Source organism: Phodopus roborovskii, unplaced genomic scaffold, assembly GCF_943737965.1.
Source record: "Phodopus roborovskii unplaced genomic scaffold, PHOROB, whole genome shotgun sequence".
Classification (NCBI taxonomy): domain Eukaryota; kingdom Metazoa; phylum Chordata; class Mammalia; order Rodentia; family Cricetidae; genus Phodopus; species Phodopus roborovskii.
In genome coordinates this window covers 42777371-42796866 of record NW_026126410.1, presented here as the reverse complement: position 1 = coordinate 42796866, position 19496 = coordinate 42777371, and the positions used below count along the sequence as shown (strand labels likewise).

The window sequence follows — 19496 nt, the reverse complement described above, 5'->3', positions numbered from 1 at the left end:
TCCTCAGTAGACATAGAGAAATGAATGAGACCCTCACACCTGTGATCACTGAAAGCCTGTGGCAACACCACAACCTGCATCTTAGACTGGAATCTGCCAGGACCCTGTGCAGCAGATACAGCTGAACCCTACCCAGGGCCTTGGTTCTCCCAACATTGAGATTTTATAACTCTGGTAACAAGTGTAATAATAACAACTGTAGTAGCTTGCTTTGTTTGCAAAGAATTGACCAAGGACAGAAAACTTCACCAATACAAATATCCATGTGTCAGGACAGGCTTCAGGTCAGTGTCCTCGTTAGAGCTGTTATTGATGTGATGGAACACCAGGAACAAAACCAACATGGGGAGTGTTTATTGGGCTTAAATGTCCACATCACTGTTTACCAAAAGAAGTCAAGACAGGATTTCAAACAGGGAGGAAGCCAGAGGCAGAGGCTGCTGCAGAGGCCATGAACAGGTGCTGTTTACTGGCTTCCTCCCCATGTCTTGCTCAGCCTGCTTTCTTATAGAACTCAGGAACACCAGCCCAGGGCTGGCGCCACCATCAATGGGCCAGGCCTTCCCCTATCCATCGCTAATTAAGAAAATGCCGTAAGGATGTACCTATAACCCAGTCTTATTGAGGTATTTTCTCAACTAAGGCTTTCTCCTTTCCAGTGACTCTAGCTTATATCAAGTTGAAGTAAACCTAGCCAACACAGCTAGCTTCATAAGGAACCAGGACACCACATTCTAAGACCAAGTCTAGTCTGTTCTACCCTAGAACTGGCCAGGGTGTTGCCCTAGCTAATTTAGATAACTTCAAAGCCTGACTAGTAAGAAGATAAATAGAACTGCTAAGTCAGCAAAAAGAGTTTTCTCTGAACTTCTAGAACCTTCTCTACAGTCATGAAATCTGATTAACACTATCGGTCAACTTCAAACCAGACCACTTGTCCCAGTTTTACCTTTTAATGTCATTCTCTACCTTTTTCTGAGGAAAATGGAGCTGGAAAGTCATGTTTGTACCCTCTGCTGACGGGTGGAATTCCAGGATGATACTTCAGAATGCCCACCTTTTACTCAGTCAAATAAAATAAAGATTAAATATAACACTGCTACCGCTTCAAAGCCTGGTCCTCCCAACCCAGCTTTTACATAAAATGACTACATATCCACAGAGGGAAATAAAAATATCCCTTGGCATTCAGCAGTCTGGATGCCTGTTGGCAAATGGACAGGTGGTGTCTGCCTATAGAGCCAGGCATGAAGACAATAGATTTTGGAAGGAGTCCCCACAGACTGAGCTAGATGGGCTGACAGGGGAGTAGAAGGAGGCTGTGCACAGAGCTGAGTCTTTCGTGCATCTAGATGCTTTGGAAGGCATCTTTTCTGCCTCAGAGGCTGGGGCTATAGTCTACATCTCTCAGGTGCCAGATCTGTGTTCTGTGTCTCTTGGTGGCTGGATCTGTGCAGCTCACATGGGAGAAGGAATCTGCCCAAAGTGTCCCTTTCCTAGCTTGCTTCCCCATCTTCCATTCCTTTTCGATAGATGGTGGAAATTGGCTTACTTTATAGAGCTTTTGGAGGAATAGATTCGTCAATATCCACCAACAAACTGCTTAAGAAAGAGTAGCTGAGGTTGTTACACTGTACTGTGGATGGAAGAGTTGGAGAGAGTCCAGTAATGCTTGGGATGAAGGCAAAGCTGCCAAGGTAGACAAAGGTCTGGGCAAAGACAAACCTAGGAATGATAAGATATCTCACTTCCATTTCCTTCCTTCGTTCTTCCCTCTCTTTCTCTTTCTTTTTTCTAAACAGGGTTTCTCCATGTGGCCCTGGCTGTCCTGAAACTCACTCTGTAGACCAAGCTGGCTTTTAACTCAGAGATTTGCCTGTTTCTGCCTCCCCAGGGCTGGGATTAAAGGCATGAGCCACTACTGCTTTCCATGACACTTCTTAGAAGATACACATCAGAATGATGCTCAAAGAGAAAACTGAGTCCAGAGCTGGGCTGAGCATTGCAGGCTCCTAGTCAGGGTCTAGCACTGGCCCCCACCCCACCAAACCTTCACACAGCTTTCTAAGATTGCTTCCTTCTCTGTCAAGCAGACAATGCCAATCACCCATGTGCGCCCAGGGTCATTCTCGACACTGCAGCTCTTGGATGCAATAGCTACTGCATGCTCTTTGCATATGTGGCCATCCCTACTGTAGGGCTCGGTTCAAACCTGCCTTGCCAGGGAGACTATGAGCTTCCTGGAGGTGAGTTCAGGGCCCTGCTCTTTTCGACTCTCAAGAAGGTGTGGCTCTTTTCATCTTAGTATATACAGAGTTTTCTATCCTTCTTAGGCTTGATAGGATGGGAAACCAGCAGGTTAGATCAGTGCTTTATTTTCTTTCTTACAATTTAGGCAATCCAGACTGAAATATACATGTGAGAGGGAGGATTGAAAAGAAATCTCACATTAATTGCTGTCTGTTTTAGTGCAGAGTGTGGCTGGTTGCTTCCCCACTGCAAAACCACACTCCATTCTCAATGGCTCCGCCCTTCCCCATGCGGCTATCCTGGGAAAGCTAATTACTCCTTATTGTTCTTAGCCCCGATTGTGCTGCCGAATTTGAGAACATCTTAAAAGGAAATATTTGGCGTGAGTCTCTCCCTATTGGCTCTGAAAGACGAGTTAGAGGAATGTCTGGCCCAAACAGTTCAGAATCATATTTCTCTGGCAATAATAAGTGATGCTTTTTGTTCTGGAACAGAAATATCTCCAATAGGCCCATAGGGGAAATAAACAAAATTGAGCAATCACACATGAAAAGTTCTACATGCTACATATCAGGGAACTGCAAGTCAAAAGGTATGACAGCCTTGAAAGGCGATCTGGCAGTTTTCAAAAAAAAACAAAAAAACAAAAAAACAAAAAAAACAAAAACTAAACGTAGATTAAAATTTAACTAAGGAGCTGGAGAAAGGACTTGGTGGTTAATACACCTGCTGCTCCCAGAGGGTCAGCTCCCAGCACCCACAAGATGGCTCACAACCATCTGTAACTCCAGGGCGGGGTGGGGGGTGGGGGGTGGAGGAGATGTGGGGGGGATGGGAGGTGTGGGGGGATGATGTCCTCTTCTGGCCTCCTCAGGAACTGCATGCAGATGGTACACAAACAAATGCTGGCTAAGCAACACACACATACAAAAAAAATAAATATTAAAAAGCATAAATTTGATTCAGTCAAGTTCCCACTCATCCACTAGACTTCAGAACTTATATCCACAAAAAAAAAAAACAGTACATAAATGTCTAGATTCTAGAGTAACTTCACTCAAAATATCACTGCAAGTGTCAGTGAGATGGCTCAGCAGGTGAAGGTACCTACCATCAAGGCTGATAACCTAAGTTCCAGCCCTAGGACCCACATGGGAAGGAGAGAACCAATTCCCACAAGTCTTCCGCTGACCTCCATATGTGTGAAGTGACATATGAGTGCCCACCCAAGGCCTCACCCCTACACAATAAATAAGTGAATGAAGTAAAGAAGAGCGAGGAGAGAAGAGAGGAGAGGAGAGAGAGGAGAGGGAGAGAGGAAAGAGAGGGGAGAGGAAGAGAGGGAGAGAGGAAGAGTAGAATAAAGCCTTTGCTTTTGTATTTCTCTGAGCCTGAGTCTGCTATAGTCCAGACTGGTCTAGAATGTACCAGTGAGAATAACAAGCATGTGCCACCATGCTTTGCTAACAAAAGCACTTTAAATGTATTAGTGTGTGTGTGTGTGTGTGTGTGTGTGTGTGTGTGTGTATGATGTATGTGCCACAGAACATTTGTGTCAAAGTCAGATGATATTTTATCTCCTTCCACCATGGATCTGAGGGTTGAACTCACATTATCAGGTTTGCAGGCCACATGCCTTTACCCTCTGAGCCCAGAAAAAAAAATGCTTTTTAAATTTTATTTTGAGACAGTGTCCCACTTTATAACTCTTTACTAGACTGGAGCTCTCCAGGTAGATAAGGCTGGCCTTGAACTCATGGAGATCCATTTGCTGCTTTGTATACAGTGAATGTCAAGTGCACTGGCCCTCAGTATCAGGTCACACTGATGCTTTGAAAGCTAATTACTGTTTGATCCAGACTCCTCATTGGAGCTGAGATACGGATTAGCTTAAAAGCAGAGATCAGCAAGCAAAGAAAGAATGATAAGGTTGATCACAAAGGCTATGAGAGGGCCAGGACACAATTCTGAATACATGGTAGCTGGTCCTACCACAATGTCACACAATGTCACCCCCTGGGGAGCCCAAGAAGGCAAAACTTGGGTACTGAACACTGTTTCGGCCTAATAGATTATTGGTCCTAACTAGGCTTAGTACTGAATGAGTTTGTTTCCTTCTGCCCAACCATTTGTTCATTCAGACTGTCTGTGTGCTCCTCTGTCCCAGGAACACAGCTAGGATCTGAGATTGTGAGAATGAGCTAAGCAGGCATGCCCCGTGTGTGCAGAGTCCAAAGGAGAACGTTGCTGTGGAGTAGTTTACACAGATAAGGATCTTGTAGAGTGTCCACGCATACGTTTTGTGAGGCTTTCTCCCACAGAGTAAAATTACCAGGACAGATGTGCAGTGAGTAGGGTTGATGTTCAGCTTTCTGAGAACTAGACAATGGCTTTGAAGTGAGGCTAATCTCTGAAAAGAATAGGGCTACTGTCTAACTGGTCAGAGAGAGGCTTGTGTTATGGAAATGAAAAATGGGGATTGGCCTAAATCCCACAATGGATCCGCTGGCCATGGACTCACTGTGGTATTCTTGCCCAATGCCTCACAATAGTAATTGGGATGCACACAGCCAGCAATTGGAAGACGATGCATATCGCTCTTGGTGCTGGTGTGTGTGCTGGTACAAACAGAAAGGGACAAGTGGGTTTCTTTGAATTTTTGTTTCCATTTAAATTGAGAAAACAGAAACAATAGTGCTGGGCTGGGATGGTTTGCAGTGACTCACGAGGTCTTCAAGGACTTAAGCGACGAAAGAGCCGCGATGCCGGTGGAATTTCTAGTTGCTCTGACTGGCTCATTCTCTTCCTGTACTCTGAATGAGACCTCCATTCACATTTAACTTACCTGTAGGCCATCTGGGAAGTTATCTGGGTTTCCATGAGCTTGCTCATGTTGTGTTTCTAGTCGCTAGCAGCCATTCATCCTCGTTGTCATCATTCCCAGACGGCATCAGCCAAGCCCCTGGTATTGGCTATGCAGCAAACCACCCGACAAATGTGAAAAATGTACTTCTTTTCTCTTCTAATCTACAAACACCAGTGGTTTCTTCTTACCCATCAAGCCCAACAGCAGCAACCCTCTCTACAGTCTTGCTTCAGAATTATGCTCACTTTTCTTCTATCTGCCCTAATCTGTGTAAGAACTCAGCTGTTTTGATAGCCCGTGGGGGGAGAAAAACCGCTCCGATCTCTCTCATGGCCAGAACTGTGCAGGTTGGATTTGGTGCTCAGGAAGTGACCGGTGACTTTGGTGCTGTATTGCTCAGCTGCTGTAACAATACCACACCCCAAGCAGCTTAGATAATGGTGGCTTATTTGCTTATAGTTCTAGGAGCTTCTAGTCAGGCAGAAGAAGGGCTGATTTTTGGAAGATCAGCTCAGGCTGCTCTGTCTGTCTCGCACAAAGGTTTCTTCTCACTATGCGTTTGCACAACCTCTGTGCTCACTGACAGACCTCTGGCATTTATCTTGCTATAAGAGGCACCTATCCTTGTCATATGAGCTCTCAACTAACACCATGACCTCACTTAACCTAATTACTCCTAAACGGTCCTACCTCCAATTATACTCACATTGAGAATTAAGGGTTTCACCTGTGTATTGGAAGTCAACACTATTTCGTCCACAATAGGTGTCCGAAGTTCACAACAGGTGCAGGGTAGATAGGAATGCCAGGAACTCTCCAAGGCTCACCTTGGCCTTGAGAGCCAAGAAGTTTGAAGTACACGGGGATGATGTTTCCCAAGGGATGGGAAAGTTACTAGGTGCTGCTACCTTTACAACTGGGATGATGCTCTGCATTCGGGGTACCCAGGACTCAAAAGGCAACACTTTGCATTTGAATGTGCTATTTTTAGGGTTCCATGCACCCCAAACTTCTGTTAGTGAACTTGATGCTGTCCATGCCATTGAGTGTGCACTTAATTACCAGGTGGGTATTGCGTTGTGATAGTTCAGCTGACTTCTGGCACATAAGTGAGCTGCATGACCAGTCCCACGTGTCTGCTTTTCTTTTCTTTTTCTTTCTTTTTTCCTGTGAGGTTTGTCCTCCAAGTCCCTAGGGAAGAGGCACCCGAATGCCTGCTTTGCAGATGGTTCCTGACAGGGGGGAGTCAGCTTGAAGCAGGCTGCTGCATTAAGTTCAAGCAGGGGGGACCCAGGAAGACCACCAAGCTCTAACCCCAGCTGTCCTCTTCTCTTCCCTCTCCTGCACTTCCAATTCAGGGTTATTTTAAAGACAATTGAGTGCGTTAGTGTGCAAAGCAATGGGACGGCTTTAATGTGAGTGTGTAAGAAGATAGTGGTCACAACTTGAAGAAAAAGCACCCAAACCATTCTGTGCAGACACCAGAACATTTCTGCATAGAGTCAGGACTACCCAAACCTTCTCAGGATGTCCTGGTCTCAACAGCCCCGCTCAGGCTCTTGGGCATCCAAAAAGTTGAGTAAAGATCAGTCAACACTTGTGCCAGCACAGATTCATATTTCTTCTAGGACAGTAGCTGCCAACCCTCCACTCCCTTCCTCCTTTTGTAGAATCCAAATTAAAAGCTATAAATTACTCCGTGCAGTTGGATGCCTAGAATCATTCAGAAAAGTAGGAGGGCTTTGTCCAGTCTGTGAAAAGGGTTTAAACACCATGGACGGCACCAGACCTTTGACAGTCAAAGAACTATAGGTAACTGATCAAAGCTGCCCCCAAAACATGCATGCAAGTAACATTATATGAACCAAAAAGGTTATATTTAGGGTTGTAGTTTGCCTATACATACATATGTACAAATATGCACTCAATAACAGTGGGAAAAAAAGAGGCCGTGAATTTGAAGGAGAGCAGGAGGGGTCTGTGGGAGGGTTTGGAAGGAGGAAAAGGGAGAAACAAATTATATTATAATCTCAAAAATAAAAATGAAATATTCAGAAGAACAAATACAACAGGGCTCCTGATTCTACCAAGAATTCAACAAGCCGGGTTCAGAAGAATCTGAGTTCCAGGGAATTGTGACTGTGTGACTTCGTGTTAAAATGGATTATACAGTCTAATGCCTGAAATAGGTGGGCTGAGCATGTGTCTGTTAAAATGTAAACGCCCATTGCCTCAGAGATAAACTCACCTAAGCACTCCCCACTGCCTGTTTCTTTATTTGTTTATTTATTTTCTGCCCAGCTGGCTTTTTAACAGTGGCAAGGCTGAAGGCCAGAGCTGAGAAACAGCCGACAATCAACATGAGGCCGGGCTCATGCGAAGGGCTGAGAGACTGGCTTTGAGCTCAGACTGTCCAAAGCTGTCACTGTAAGAAGAGAGTCAGTAAGTCCTGATCCTCACTCTTGGTACCTGAGAATGGGGATGCCTCTGTCCTGAGTTATGAAGGATGAGGGATGGCGACTGGAAGGGTCTCAGCAGAAAGCGGTTCAATGTTAGGACTATCTAACCAAGAATGTTGCCATTGTCACTTCTGGTATAGATTTTCAAAAACTCAGCTGTTCCCTTAACAGTGTCATTTGCTTATACACAACTACACACACACACACACACACACACACACACACACACACACACACACACTGCCACAATCACATACTCATATTCGAACATCCCCCTGTCTGCACACACCTTCCCACAGGTTTACATGCACACAGCTGCACACATGTTTGCTCATACACACCACAGGCTCAGTGAATTCAGCTACTCTTCCTTCTCCTCCTTCTGAGGAGCCAATGAGAGCTGTCTGCATTGATGCTGGGAGAACCCAGGGGACAGCGCTGTGTCTGTAGTCACAGCACCATTCCTTTCCTATCCCCCATTCTGTGTTTCTCCAGCTGTGGTCAAGTAAAAAATGTTCTTTTCCTAAAACCTGGAACCCGTGGGTGTCCCTTACATAGCAGAAGGGACTTGACTTAGCAGGCATGGATAAGGATCATAGCAGGCCATATTATACTGATGTGTTCAGGTGACCCAATGACACAAAGATCCTTTGGAGGAGGAGGCCATGGGGCCAACATCTGAGAAGCTGGTGTGAGGCAGCACATGATGGAGAGATGCCCTTTGAGGGAAGAGGAGGGGCTGCAAGCCAAGGACACAGGCTTGGAATGGGTACCCACTAGAAGCTAAGAAACAAGGAATGGGTTTCTCTCCAGAGCCCCACAGCCCTCTAGACATGAGTCAATGAAGCTGATTTTGAACTTCTGCCCTCCAGAACTCAGGGTGACAAGTTTACATGATCTCAAAATCACTAAGTTTGTGCCAGCTTCTTCTGGCTGCCACAATAAATTAAAACGTCAATTGTTTCACAGCAGGTGTATGTGCCCGTGTGTACTTCTTTTTCTGGCCAAATGGAATCATGCATAGTTGGTTGTTTTATGATGATTGGAAATTGTTCAATCCCTAGCATAGCAACACTTAAAAGTATTTTCATATATTCTTTGAAAATTTTTCATACATGTGTACAATGTATTTTGATAATATACACCCTGTAGTTGTGGGTTTTTTGTTTTTTTGTTTGTTTGTTTTGTTTTTACTCTTTGGGCATCCACCACTCAACTCCCAAATAAATACACAGTGACTTATTCTTACTTATGAATGCCAGACTTTAGCTTGGTTTGTTTCTAGCTAGCTTTTCTAACTTAAATTATCCCATTTGTTTTTAACTATCTTTTGCCTCTGCGCTTTTTACTTTTCTTTATTCTATATATCTTTCTTTCCTTCATACTCTGTAGCTGACTGTGCGGCTGTGTGGCTGGCCCCTGGTGTCCACCTCTCCTCATCCCTCATTAGCCTAGATTTCTCATCCTGTTTAGTCTCTCTGCCAGGCAGCCCTGCCTATCCTTCTGTCTAGCTACTGGGTGGTCAGCTCTGTACTAGACCAATCCAGTGTTTTCAGCAGACAAACTAACAGCTTTACAGAGTTAAACAAATGCAACCTAAAAGAATACAACACATCTTTGCATCATTAAACAAACATTCCACGTCATAAATGAATGTAACACCTTAATCTAAAACTCCACAATGTTAACCGCCACTCCCCATTCTAATGTTCCCCCAGGTCCTCCCAACAGTTTCCCCTCCCAACTCCATTGCCCCTTTAATTAATTACTTGTAATAACCCACTGTGTCCAGTTGGTGCTACCTATATGTAAATGGGAACGAGGTCATCCACCGGGTCATGGTCACCTAGCAGGGGCCACACCCCCAAAGAGCCATCACTGTCAGCAGCTGATAGCTGCTAACACAGCTAACGAGGGGCCTTCGGACCTCTCTCCTGTCCATGCTGGAGCTTGAACTGACTTGATTTTGACAGCACCACCTTTTAAAAGGGAGTTGGAAGAATTCCTTTGCATGCGTGAATGTGTCATGTCTTCCAATTTTCAACACCGTCACATTTAGTCATTTCGCTGGCAGAAGTGTTGCCATAGCTCCATGGCATCAGGGGGCCACACCTCTATAATGTCAGCACTGTGCTGTTTCTGCTGGCTGGACTGCAGGCTGGCAGCTGCAGTCCATGATTACCAAAGGCAGGGGGCTTTGTCCTCTGTCATTTCCCCGCTGAGAAAGATCATCTGAAAGCTGCCATGGGAGCGGACAGCAACCCTTCTCCTCCCCTTGCCTACTGATTCAACATATATGTGGTTTTATTCCACAGACACCCAAGAACTTTCTGTGTCACTTATTTAACTACTCACTCTGTCATTATACATTTGTTCCGTTGCAGCAAATTCATTCAACCTTCAGTCTGCAGAAGTGGCCAAACCAGGCATCACCCTCTTTGTCTATGTGTAGTGAACACTCAGGTTTTCTTTTTAATTTAAAGCATTGGCATGAGTGACATACAGATGGGCTCTGAATAGCACAGGCACAAATCAAAAACTGGTGCTTGGGAATGCTAAAGTCACAGAAAAGACCAGTGGGCAGAAGAATGTTAAAATGCAGAGGACTGGGCTGGGGGAAGTTACTTACCAAGCAAGCATGAGTTCAAATTCCCAGCACCCTTGTAAAAAGCCAGCTATTGCTACGCACATGTTTGTGATCCCAGCCCTATGGGAGCAGAGACAGGAGGATCATGGGGGACTCATTGTCTGCCAACCTATTTCCAGTTTCAGTGAGAGACTTTGTCTCAAGGGAATGTTGGGGAATATTATTTTAACTAGGCAAAGGTGTGTTACCTTTGTTTATACTGTGGACTATTATCTGTGTAAAGGTGTGCTACTTTTGTTTATGCCACATTTGTTTAACAATGTAAGGATGTGTATTTAATTATGTAGATGTGTGTTACATTTGTTTCACCTTGCCTACCTAGGGCACCGGATTGGTCTAATAAAGAGCTGAACAGTCAGTAGCGAAGCAGGAGAAAGGATAGGTGGGGCTCCCAGGAAGAGAGAATAAACAGAAGAACTATAAGCTCAAGAGGAAGAAAAAAGAGCAACCAGAGAAGCAGGAGGAGAGAATGGGGGACAAACCTGGGGCAAGAAGCCAGGCCGATGCCAGCCGGACGTACACATAGAAACAGTGAAAGTAAGATACACCAAGGCAAAAGGTATATAAAAAGGCACAGGTTAATTTAAGTTAAAAGAGCTAGCTAAGAAAAAAAGCTAAGGTAAGGCGAGCATTCAAAATTAATAATAAGTCTCTGTATCGTGATTGGTAGAGAATAAGGCATGGATTGATAGAGAAGAGCACCCGGTGGCCTTCACTGGTCTCTGTGCGTCTGCACTGGTGTGCATCCACACCCACTTATGTACACAATCTACAGATTCACCCGCTCAGAAAAACACAATTAAATTATTCTCAAAAAGATTTACAATAATTTACAAAAATTATTGATTCTCAGCCTTGTGATTAAGATCCAGTAAAATTAAGTTGGTTTGTACGAGATGCCAGGTATCAAGTGGGAAATAAGATTCACTGACTGGAACACAGTATAGGTCCAATGATGTTTATTCGGGGAGAAATCACTTACACTGAAACAGATGACTGCCGCTGGTTCCCCTCCCAGCATGCCACCCGGATGCCCTCTGCAACTGGACCAGGAAGCAAGAGAGCAAGCTGGGGTCCGGGACCCCAGACCTAGCCTCTCACAGGTCACATCTGCACCTGTGCCGATGCCCCAATGGGCGTGGTCAGTGCAACAGGTGTGGGTGGGGTGGATATCTCACTACAGTTCCCCTTTTAGTCTAAAGAAAATTTTTTGATTTTACAAAGTCAGTAAAACGTTGCTATAAGAACGAAAACTAGTGGCATAAGACAAATGTCAGTAAATTACTCGTAAGCTTAAGTCTAGTACCTTTTCTATCTGGAAGAAGATTTTCGTCTAAACTTCACCCCATTAAAGCTGAGGAAGAGACAATACTAGGGCAGGTGGGGGCGTCAAGAACTTCCAAAAGGTGCAGTGAAGACAACTTCAGGCTCCTGGCAGTCACCCAAAGTCACTAAGATCTAAGTGAGGGGGGGTTTGGCAAGCGAACTACATATCCAGCGTTTGTCTCCTACAAGTACAGTAGGACAGCATGTCCAAAGTCAGCTGTGGAGGTGGGGGCAGTTCTTTGCCCAAGAGACCATAACCAAGGAGAGAATGGACTCCTGAAGGAGTGACATCAGTGCCCAACATTTTCTTGGGAAGGTGCAGTGCTATCAGCAAAGTGCACCAGGCCTGGTACTAGTCACGGTCTAGTATCTAATATTTTCTACGGTCTAGGGAGTGTTTGAAGATCAAAATCTATATTTGACTAATCTCATAGGTATAAGAAATATGGGTGAGCTGGGCCATGGTGTGGCATGCCTTTAATCCCAGCACTCGGGAAACAGAGGTAGGCAGATCTCTGTGAATTTATGGCCAGCCTGGTCTACAGAGCTAGTACCAGGATAGGCTCCAAAGCTACACAGAGAAATCCTGTTTCAAAAAACCAAAAAGAAAGAAAGAAAGATGGATGAAAATATCTCTAATTCTTAGGGACCTAGTTGTATAATGGCTGAAGCTCCCAAACTAATTCAGCAAGGACAGAGACTTTTAAAAAATGTAAAGATTGTATGTATGTATGTATGTATGTATGTATGTATGTATGTATGTATATCTTTCTCACTAACAGAGATAGAGCTGAAATATCTCAACTAGAGGTAGAATTGTAAACGGCAACATGACAAAATATCCTAAGTTGTATCAATATACAAAATGTGTGTGTGTGTGTATCTCTATCTCTATCTCTCTCTCTCTCGATGTATATATATATATCTATATATATATATATATATTTTTTTTTTTTTCTATTTTTTTTTTTTTTTGTTTTTTTTTTTTTTTTTTTTTATTTTTTTTTCAGGTGTTTTATATTTGGGTGCAAAACAGCCATACAGGAATCTAACAATTTTAGTTATCAAGGATCTAGCAATTTAAGTTATCTATAGTTAACAGTTGCTAAAGTTAGTACACTAGAAATTATATAGATCTACTTATATCCCATCCTAACCATATCCTTCCCAACCATACCCTAATCTTATCTAAAAGAGATACCAAAGTCTGAACATCACCTTCCATACCCAACCCTAAGCAACTAAAAACCAACCCTATGCAGGTGTATATTATCCCTTAAATGCCAACAGTAGGGAAAGGGGATGTTGTTTTCTTAGGATTGCTTCCTGCTGAAATGGGACAAGGATGATTCCATGGGATCCTGTAGGAAAAAAATTAAGGCAACAAAATTTCTCAAGGGGTCTAGCTGTAACATTTGTAGCTAGTCTCTGTGTGACAGGAAATGTTTTACTGAAGTTCTTATCTGAAGCTCTGGCCAGGGTGTAATAAGAAGGTGCACCGTTTCTGCTAGCTAGTCTGGAGTTGTCTCAAGCATTATAGTCTCAAATTGGTTTTAGGGTGATGCATCAGGTTGAATCAAATGGAATAGATGAAGTGGGGCCCCATCTTCTTTCCGGAGAGTTTAAAGATTTCTGTTATGAATTGTTATTGTTCTTTGTGGAAAACTTAAACATTAATATCAACACAGAAATTTTTAACTTTTATAGGTATGCATACCAGGAAAGGCAACAGTAAGGATGAAAATAGGTATGAGGGAAATTAGGATTTCAGAGAGAGAAACCGAGTTTAAACAAATGACAGTTTTCTATTGTTTTACATCAATTGGCTTTTTAAAATATAAGACAGAAACTCTGAATTTTATTTTAACAACATGTTTGAATTTAGAAAAGGAAAGCCAAATCTAACTCCAAAAGTCATTGGTTTACATGAATTGGGATGGGCAGAGTACTAGGAAGTAAAGAGAAATAGATTTTTGTATAGAAATAGTTCATCAGAATTAGATATTGGTACCACGCGTCAGATTCTTGTTTGTTTTGTTTCATGGTTCTTTCTGGATAGCTATCTTCTCTTCTTATGGTACCTACATGTTTAGTGTCAGTGTGGGCATGGTGGTTATCTCACTACAGCCAGGTTAACCAGAAACATGGAGAAGTGAACAGAGACTGGACTAAAATCCTTGGGTACATGTGCAGGTATTTATCAAGGTTGGGTTAGATGGGCCATTGGTAGTATCAAAAGAAGCCAACAAACTTGACAAGACTAGTTCTTAAGTTCATAATAAAATATCAACATAGGGCCTGAAGAGATGGCTTCTTGGTTAAGAGCAGCTATTGGTCTTGCAGAGGACTGGAGTTCCATTCCCACCACTCATGACTGAGGATCTTCTGCCCTCTTCTGGTCTCATTAGGTACTGTATGCATGTATTCATAATCCATAAATACACTAATTATTAATTAATTAAAATACCTATACAATCATTTCCAGATTTTGAAGGCTCTAACTTCAAAAGAAAAAAAAAAGGAGAGAGGATATAAAATGTTCCCACTGCACCAGCAAGAATCAAAATAGAAGGAAGGAAAAGTAAAGAATAGAGGAAACTCAAAGATCAGGAATTTAAAAAACAGCAGTTTATCAACTGGGCTTTTTGTTTTTTAAATGATGTGATATCCATGGTGCACAAAACCCACATGTGCTACCTACAAGGTAAATACCCCCAAAAGCTGACTCTAAAAGGCTGATGATGTGAGAGACCAAAGTTTTCCAACTCTGTTCTCATCTGTCTTCTTTGTCAGTGTAGTGTTTTTGCATTTCCACGCTCATTTTAGAATCAGTCAGTTTCTGAAACAAGAATCTTGCAGGGTTTTACTTAGTATTCAGTTGAACCCACAAATCAGTTGGAGGGACTGTTGCTTTTTCTAATCCATGAAGGTGATATGCCTCTGCTGCTTCTCAGGGTGAAGGTCACACACATTGCTATGGCTAGCTTTAAGTGTTAACTGGACACCATCTAGAGCCACCTATGAAGGATGTTTCACAGAGGAACTGTCTAGATCAGGTTGGCCCCTGGGTGAGTCTACAGAGGAGTATCTTGATTATTGTGAAGAACTACCCAGGGAGAATGGTCATTCCCTGGTCAGGGGAATCCTGGCTTTTTTTTTGGGGGGGGGGAGAGATTAAACAGCACAGGCATGCATTCATTTATAGCCTTCTGCTTCTTGGCTTTAGATCTGCTATGGCATCTCCTTCAAGTTCCTGCCCCATGACTGCCCTACTACAGAGGACTTCCTGGAACTCTGAGCTGACATAAGCATTTTTTTCTCTTAAGTTGCTTTTGTGTGAGTGTTGTGCAATGACAGCAGAAAATATATTCATTTTTTTAGATTAATATATCATTTCCCTTTCCTTCCTGCAGAATCTCTCACACACTCCTTCCTCTCTCTCAAATTCGATTTCTTTTAACTAGTTGCTGTTACATACATACATGTCCATGCATATATGTTCCTAAATACTTAAGAACAACCTGCTCATCTGTATAGTGTTACTTGTATGTATGTTTTCAGGGCTGACCATTTGGTATTGGGTTAGCCAATTACTGTTGCTCTTCTCTAGGGAAGATTATGTCTTCTGCTCTTACTGTTCCTTAGCTGCCTGTAGTTCTCTGTGTAGAGTTGAGGCTTTGTACATAAGTTTTAAGGTTTATTTTTAATTATGTGTATGTGAAAGTGAATGTAGGTGTCCAGGAGGCCCGAGGAGTCAGTCAGGTATCCCTAAGGAGCAGGGACCACAGGTGGCCATACGCCACCTGACTTGGGCACTGGAAACCAAACTCTGGTCTTCTGTAAAAGCAATGTGCATTTTCAACCGTATCTCCAGCTCAAGGCACACATTTTGATATATCTAACTCTAGGTGTTTTGTTTTATGCTAATTTCAGTGTTTTTATTATTATTATTTTTTTAACTAAGACCGTACTTTGACAATTTTATACATGTGTATAATGCATTGTGGTTATTCTTTCCCCATACCCTCTTATCTTCCACATATCTCTATTTTACACACACACACACACACACACACACACACACACACACACACACCCGTCCCTTTCCATTTAGTGTTAGACACTTTAATCTTCACATTCTCCTTCTTTATTGTTCATTTACAGAAACTGTAGAGGTCTGAATGAGAATGCCCCCTGCACAGGCTCATATATTTGAATGCTTGGGCCCCAGTTGGTGGAGCTGTTTGGGAAGGAATAGGAGGTGTGGTTTGTCATTGAGGGTAAGACTTGAGGTTTCAAAAGCCCAAGATATTCCCAGATAGTTACTTCTGCCTTCTACCCGAGGAACAGCATGTGAGTTCTCAGCAGCTGCTTCAGTACAGTGCCGACCTGCCTGTTGCTATGCTCCCCCTCCTCCCACGATGGTCATGAACGCTGCCCCGCTGCAACTGTGAGCCCCAAGTTAAACATTTCCTTTTACAAGTTGCCTTGGTCATGATATTTTGTCATGGTGTGGTGGTTTGAAAGAAAAACGTCCCCCAAGTGGAGTGGTGCTATTAGGGGGTGTGGCCTTGTTGAAGTTGGTATGGCCTTATTGGAGGAAGTGTGTCACTGTGGAGTTGGCTTTGGGGTCTCTTTTGCTAAAACTTCCCTCGGTGTGACACTCAGACCACTTCCTGTTGACTTCAATCAACATGTAGCAGCTCCATGTTCAGCAACATGTCTACCAATATGCTGTCATGCTTCCTACCATGATGGTAATGGACTAAACCTCTGAAAGTGTGAGCCACCACCTCAGTTAAATGTTGCCATGCTCATAACGTCTCTTCCCAGCAATCAGAACTATAACAACACACATGGCAACAGGAAAGTAACTAAGACAGAAGTTGGTACCAGGAGTTGGGTGTTGTTGTGACAGGCCTGCCCATGCTGTTTTCTGGAGGAATGTGGAAGACCTTGGGACTTTGGACTAGGAAGATGGTTGGATGCTGTTAGTGGATTTTAATGGGCTATGCTAATAGGGGCTTGAGAGACAACAGGGCTGAGAGCAAGGCATACTATAGACACAGCTCAGGATCTCAGAAGGAAACGTATCAGCCATTGAGATAGAGAACATGGCTGTTTTGGCAAAGAATATGACTGTTTTTTGTCCTTGTCTTAATAATCTGGCTGAGGTTGAATTGAAGAAGGACTAATTTCATTGGCATAGAAGACTTAGAGAGCCTTATTGGCTCTGTCAAGTGGTTATTAGTGATTACTTATGCAGATCTACAATGAAATGAGTAACGGATGGCTTTACCCATTAAGCCATGTTGCTGGCCATGTTTATGACTCTTGAATCAATAAGTAGGTCAAGGATAAAAGAATGTAAGACATGTCAATAGATGCTCATCTCCATATTTTAGAAAAAGCTTCTAGAACAGGGCTGGGGATGTCATTTTCTTAATCATCAAATAGCTTTGCAGAAATCAATAAAGCTTATTCAACAATGATAGAATAGAGTATTTGCATTAAAGTCAAGAGGAGAAAGTGTCTACCATGACTAGTGAATTCATCACTGATTTGAAAACTTTAGATGATAGTATTACATTAAACTCTCTCTCTCTCTCTCTCTCTCTCTCTCTCTCTCTCTCACACACACACACACACACACACACACACACACAGCACTGTATGTGACAAAGTAGGAGAGTGGTCCATTATCTACCTGAAGATAACATAGGAATCAATCCATTAAAACTACTTAGTAATTAATTCCAGATTAATGTCTGGTAACTAATCAAACACTCAGAAACCAATAAGAGAGCTACATGTTTTCTTTTTTTCTTGAAGATCTAAATTCAACATAGGTGTTTATTTTATAGTATGTATACTTATGTATCAGTCACATGATACATTTTATCAGGAGTCACCTCCAGGTTTGGTAGTCACGCTAAACACGGCAGTGCTGGGCTGCGCAGTAAATACAGTTCCCTCTCTGACTCCAGCTCACCAGTTCAGGCTGCACATGCACCCTGTAAGCACTTCTTCAGGCACTCAAAAGACAGGACTAACCGGCTTAATCGGCTCCTCTCCCAGAAGTGACAATCCACCAAGGCCAAACCAGTATGAAAAGGATCCATCATAATCCCCTGGCTGCTCTGCCAAACCTCCAGTCTTGTCTTGATAAATCACATGGCTTTCTTCCATCAAGCTGATGCAGCCTCCTGATTATCTTCAGGGAGGCCTGTTGATACAACTTCTTACCTGCCAGTCTGGTCCCACAGCCACATCAGCCTCAAATAAACATACAGATGCTATATTAATTATAAAGCTGTTGGCTGGTGGATTCTTATTGACTAGCTCTGTCTTAATTATTAACCCATTACTATTAAGCTATGTATATATACATGGTCTTGGCTTACTGGAGAATGCCTGGTATGTCCTCTCTTCCCAGGCTCTACATGACAACTCTGTCTTCTTACATTTCCCAGACTTATTCTCATCTCCTAGCCCTGCCTATACTTCCTGCCTGGCCAATCAGCCAATCAGTGTTTCATTCATCGACCAATAAGAGAAACATATATACAGAAGGACCTCCCCCATCAGAGGCCAAACCCCATCTTGAACAGGATGCATCTGGTCACTTCTCTGGTTTTCTGCTGAGTCCACTTGAGGCAATCATCATTCACAAAGCCACCAACTAAGACGGTCAGAATTCACCTGATGCAGCTCACTGGCTGTTGTTGCAATGATAGATCTGTCCACTCTGAGATACAGAGCCTGGCCTGCACTCAAATCCATCCTTAAAGTCACATAGGACAAAGCAAATTCAATCATCTTTCCATATCCATAGCTTCAAGCTTGCCCAAGAGAGCAATGGGAAATTGCTGTCTCCCCAGATGTCTCCAGCAAAAGAATGGCCTCTTTCCTGTGGACTTTGAACATTCAGCCCAACTTTACTCACATCGGTAGCATTAATACTAGAGTGTGAACAACACTAAGTGTGTACAGAAGATGGTGGCTTGTGTTCAATGCTAGCATTTGTTCTCTGACACTCATGTTGGCATGACTTGATAAATACCAGTATTTCTTTTCTGTTCATGCAATGAAGCTGTTCATTAGATCTGTCATGATCAGGGCCCAATAAATGCCGCCAATTTTCAGATACTCAGATACACAGTATTCATAATCATCTTTTTCTTTTAAGCTGTAGGAGGCAAACTAATCTGCATGCATGCTTCTCCAGTAACACCCTTCTGCAGTGTGCCTATGTCGACCCCCTCCCTGAAAGCCTACATGTCTTCAATAATAAATATTAGCAATGCATTAAAGGGAATGTCCAGTCACTGTGAAGTAACTAGCACTATTGCAAGACAGTTTTTGAGCAAGTGAAGACAATGTTCATATCTGTAGTAGACTTACATTAATTCTTAGATATGCAGTTACAGTTAAGTAAGATGAAGTTATAGATACTAAAATGTCAAATAATCCAATATATTTTAATTTATGAAACTATTGGAATTTTGTTTTTGAACTTACATTAATAATATTGATATAAAATTTAATTAGTATTAGTTGCGTGTTCTATCTGGAATAACACACCTGCTAGGATGTATAATCTTAAAAGATAATTAATGGAAGATGCCATTCTGTAAATATGTTTCTCGTATTGGTTAATGAATAAAACACTGTTGGCCAATAGGAAAGCAAGATAGGTGGGACTAGGAGACTAGGAGGAAAGAGGAAGTAGTAGGGAGGAGATCCAAGATGGAGGACGGAGAGCGAAGCACGCCAGCCCCTCTCTCCGGTAAGATAAGGCCATGTGGAATTACTTAGATTAATAGAAATGGGTTAATATTTAAGACAGAGCTAGCTGATAAGAAACAAGAATCTGGCCAACAGCTTTATATCAAATACAGAGTCTCTGTGTATTATCTGTGGCTGGCGCAGCAGTGGGCCCAGACCG

At 42.8% G+C, this 19496-nt stretch overlaps 1 pseudogene; it reads right to left on the bottom strand.

The window, feature by feature from the left end:
* Nucleotides 1–9630: 9630 nt before the first annotated feature.
* On the bottom strand, nt 9631–18766 carry LOC127220805 (geranylgeranyl transferase type-2 subunit beta-like; annotated as a pseudogene).
* Between the last annotated feature and the right edge of the window lie 730 nt (nt 18767–19496).